This window comes from Oncorhynchus kisutch, unplaced genomic scaffold, assembly GCF_002021735.2.
Source record: "Oncorhynchus kisutch isolate 150728-3 unplaced genomic scaffold, Okis_V2 scaffold3996, whole genome shotgun sequence".
Taxonomy (NCBI): domain Eukaryota; kingdom Metazoa; phylum Chordata; class Actinopteri; order Salmoniformes; family Salmonidae; genus Oncorhynchus; species Oncorhynchus kisutch.
The window spans coordinates 146,383-151,529 of NW_022265941.1; positions in this window are offsets into that span (position 1 = coordinate 146,383).

Consider the following 5,147-nt stretch of genomic DNA (forward strand, 5'->3'; position numbering starts at 1 on the left):
AGAGAGAGAAGAAGAGAGAGAGAGAGAGAAGAGAGAGAGAGGGAAACTGCATCCATTCTATTCTAGTCTATCTCGGTCAAGCTGTCAAAAACAGCCCTAGAAATATTAATGGTTCAAGAGAATGTTTACATGTGTTTGAATACAGTCCATATGTCACTCTGCTGTCACAGCAGGGTCCTTGGACAGCAGAATAAGGACGTCTGCATACTGCCTAAATCTACCTGACTGTCTTTCCACATCACCATTAGTGTCTTTCTGAAAAACATCCTCTCTGCTCCATCCTGCTCCACGCCACTGCAATGCACACTGGGTAATTGAGAGCTGGAAATGTACCTCTGGGGCTAGAAAGAGAGAGAGAGAGAGAAGACATATATATATACATACACACACACACACACACACACACACACACACACACACACACACACACACACACACACACACACACACACACACACACACACACACACACACACACACCACACACACACACTCTGTCTCTCTCTGTAGTTACTGTAAACAAGTGATTACCATTGAAACAGTGAGGAGTAATATGTACAGCAGGTGGAGCTGTAGTATTCTATCTGTAGAGCCCCGGTGTAGAGTTGTAGTATTCTATCTGTAGAGCCCTGGTATAGAGCTGTAGTATTCTATCTGTAGAGCCCTAGTGTAGAGCTGTAGTATTCTATCTGTAGAGCCCTGGTATAGAGCTGTAGTATTCTATCTGTAGAGCCCTGGTATAGAGCTGTAGTATTCTATCTGTAGAGCCCTAGTGTAGAGCTGTAGTATTCTATCAGTAGAGCTCTGGTGTAGAGCTGTAGTATTCTATCTGTAGAGCCCTGGTGTAGAGCTGTAGTATTCTATCAGTAGAGCCCTGGTGTAGAGCTGTAGTATTCTATCTGTAGAGCCCCGGTGTAGAGTTGTAGTATTCTATCTGTAGAGCCCTGGTATAGAGCTGTAGTATTCTATCTGTAGAGCCCTGGTGTAGAGCTGTAGTATTCTATCAGTAGAGCTCTGGTGTAGAGCTGTAGTATTCTATCAGTAGAGCTCTGGTGTAGAGCTGTAGTATTCTATCTGTAGAGCCCTGGTGTAGAGCTGTAGTATTCTATCAGTAGAGCCCTGGTGTAGAGCTGTAGTATTCTATCTGTAGAGCCCTGGTGTAGAGCTGTAGAGCCCTGGTGTAGAGCTGTAGTATTCTATCTGTAGAGCCCTGGTGTAGAGCTGTAGTATTCTATCTGTAGAGCCCTGGTGTAGAGCTGTAGTATTCTATCTGTAGAGCCCTGGTGTAGAGCTGTAGTATTCCATCTGTAGAGCCCTGGTATAGAGCTGTAGTATTCTATCTGTAGAGCCCTGGTGTAGAGCTGTAGTATTCTATCTGTAGAGCCCTGGTGTAGAGCTGTAGTATTCTATCTGTTAGAGCCCTGGTATAGAGCTGTAGTATTCTATCTGTAGAGCCCTGGTTGTAGAGCTGTAGTATTCTATCTGTAGAGCCCTGGTATAGAGCTCTAGAGCCCTGGTGTAGAGCTGTAGTATTCTATCTGTAGAGCCATGGTGTAGAGCTGTAGTATTATATCTGTAGAGCCCTGGTATAGAGCTCTAGAGCCCTGGTGTAGAGCTGTAGTATTCTATCTGTAGAGCCCTGTTGTAGAGCTGTAGTATTCTATCTGTAGAGCCATGGTGTAGAGCTGTAGTATTCTATCTGTAGAGCCCTGGTATAGAGCTCTAGAGCCCTGGTGTAGAGCTGTAGTATTCTATCTGTAGAGCCCTGGTGTAGAGCTGTAGTATTCTATCTGTAGAGCCCTGGTGTAGAGCTGTAGTATTCTATCTGTAGAGCCCTGGTGTAGAGCTGTAGTATTCTATCTGTAGAGCCCTGGTGTAGAGCTGTAGTATTCTATCTGTAGAGCCCTGGTATAGAGCTCTAGAGCCCCTGGTGTAGAGCTGTAGTATTCTATCTGTAGAGCCCTGGTGTAGAGCTGTAGTATTCTATCTGTAGAGCCCTGGTGTAGAGCTGTAGTATTCTATCTGTAGAGCCCTGGTGTAGAGCTGTAGTATTTCTGATGGTCTCTCCCAAGAGGACATGAAACCAGATACACACGGAAGTGGGGGAAGAGCTGTGGACGTTTACTAGAGAGCTTCAGGCTGTGTGATATGGTAGGTGAGGGGTGGTATAGGAAGGGAGATGTGATATGGTAGGTGAGGGGTGGTATAGGAAGGGGGATGTGATATGGTAGGTGAGGGGTGGTACAGGAAGGGGGATGTGATATGGTAGGTGAGGGGGTGGTACAGGAAGGGGATGTGATATGGTAGGTGAGGGGGTGATGCAGGAAGGGTGATGTGATATGGTAGGTGAGGGGTGGTACAGGAAGGGGGATGTGATATGGTAGGTGAGGGGTGGTACAGGTAGGGGGATGTGATATGGTAGGTGAGGGGTGGTACAGGAAGGGGGATGTGATATGGTAGGTGAGGGGTGATGCAGGAAGGGTGATGTGATATGGTAGGTGAGGGGTGGTACAGGAAGGGGGATGTGATATGGTAGGTGAGGGGTGGTACAGGAAGGGTGATGTGATATGGTAGGTGAGGGGTGGTATAGGAAGGGGGATGTGATATGGTAGGTGAGGGGGTGGTATAGGAAGGGGGATGTGATATGGTAGGTGAGGGGTGGTATAGGAAGGGTGATGTGATATGGTAGGTGAGGGGTGGTACAGGAAGGGTGATGTGATATGGTAGGTGAGGGGTAGTACAGGAAGGGGATGTGATATGGTAGGTGAGGGGTGATACAGGAAGGGTGATGTGATATGGTAGGTGAGGAGTGGTACAGGAAGGGTGATGTGATATGGTAGGTGAGGGGTAGTACAGGAAGGGGGATGTGATATGGTAGGTGAGGGGTGATACAGGAAGGGTGATGTGATATGGTAGGTGAGGGGGTGGTACAGGAAGGGGGATGTGATATGGTAGGTGAGGGGTGATACAGGAAGGGTGATGTGATATGGTAGGTGAGGGGTGATACAGGAAGGGTGATGTGATATGGTAGGTGAGGGGTGATACAGGAAGGGTGATGTGATATGGTAGGTGAGGGGTGGTGCAGGAAGGGGGATGTGATATGGTAGGTGAGGGGTGGTGCAGGAAGGGGGATGTGATATGGTAGGTGAGGGGGTGGTGCAGGAAGGGTGATGTGATATGGTAGGTGAGGGGTGGTACAGGAAGGGTGATGTGATATGGTAGGTGAGGGGTGATACAGGAAGGGTGATGTGATATGGTAGGTGAGGGGTGATACAGGAAGGGTGATGTGATATGGTAGGTGAGGGGTGATACAGGAAGGGTGATGTGATATGGTAGGTGAGGGGTGATACAGGAAGGGGGATGTGATATGGTAGGTGAGGGGTGATACAGGAAGGGTGATGTGATATGGTAGGTGAGGGGTGTGATACAGGAAGGGGGATGTGATATGGTAGGTGAGGGGTGATACAGGAAGGGGATGTGATATGGTAGGTGAGGCGGTGATACAGGAAGGGTGATGTGATATGGTAGGTGAGGGGTGATACAGGAAGGGTGATGTGATATGGTAGGTGAGGGGTGATACAGGAAGGGTGATGTGATATGGTAGGTGAGGGGTTGATACAGGAAGGGTGATGTGATATGGTAGGTGAGGAGTGGTACAGGAAGGGTGATGTGATATGGTAGGTGAGGGGTGATACAGGAAGGGTGATGTGATATGGCTAGGTGAGGGGTGATACAGGAAGGGTGATGTGATATGGTAGGTGAGGGGTGATACAGGAAGGGTGATGTGATATGGTAGGTGAGGGGTGATACAGGAAGGGTGATGTGATATGGTAGGTGAGGGGTGATACAGGAAGGGTGATGTGATATGGTAGGTGAGGGGTGATACAGGAAGGGTGATGTGATATGGTAGGTGAGGAGTGGTACAGGAAGGGTGATGTGATATGGTAGGTGAGGGGGTGATACAGGAAGGGGATGTGATATGGTAGGTGAGGGTGATACAGGAAGGGTGATGTTGATATGGTAGGTGAGGAGTGGTACAGGAAGGGTGATGTGATATGGTTAGGTGAGGGGTAGTACAGGAAGGGGATGCGATATGGTAGGTGGGGGGTGATACAGGAAGGGGGATGTGATATGGTAGGTGAGGGGTGATACAGGAAGGGTGATGTGATATGGTAGGTGAGGGTAGTACAGGAAGGGGGATGTGATATGGTAGGTGAGGGGTGGGTGATACAGGAAGGGGGATGTGATATGGTAGGTGAGGGGTGGTACAGGAAGGGTGATGTGATATGGTAGGTGAGGGGTGGTACAGGAAGGGTGATGTGATATGGTAGGTGAGGGGTGATACAGGAAGGGGGATGTGATATGGTAGGTGAGGGGTGGTACAGGAAGGGTGATGTGATATGGTAGGTGAGGAGTGGTACAGGAAGGGTGATGTGATATGGTAGGTGAGGGGGTAGTACAGGAAGGGGGATGTGATATGGTAGGTGAGGGTAGGTGATACAAGAAGGGTGATGTGATATGGTAGTAGAGGGGTGGTATAGGAAGGGTGATGTGATATGGTAGGTGAGGGGTGATACAGGAAGGGTGATGTGATATTGTAGGAGAGGGGTGATACAGGAAGGGGGATGTGATATGGTAGGTGAGGGGTGGGTGATACAGGAAGGGGGATGTGATATGGTAGGTGAGGGGTGGTACAGGAAGGGTGATGTGATATGGTAGGTGAGGAGTGGTACAGGAAGGGTGATGTGATATGGTAGGTGAGGGGTAGTACAGGAAGGGGGATGTGATATGGTAGGTGAGGGGTAGGTGATACAAGAAGGGTGATGTGATATGGTAGTAGAGGGGTGGTATAGGAAGGGTGATGTGATATGGTAGGTGAGGGGTGATACAGGAAGGGTGATGTGATATTGTAGGAGAGGGGTGATACAGGAAGGGTGATGTGATATGGTAGGTGAGGGTGATGCAGGAAGGGGGATGTGATATGGTAGGTGAGGGGTGGTTCAGAAGGGTGATGTGATATGGTAGGTGAGGGGTAGTACAGGAAGGGTGATGTGATATGGTAGGTGAGGGGTGATGCAGGAAGGGGGATGTGATATGGTAGGTGAGGGGTGGTTCAGAAGGGTGATGTGATATGGTAGGTGAGGGGT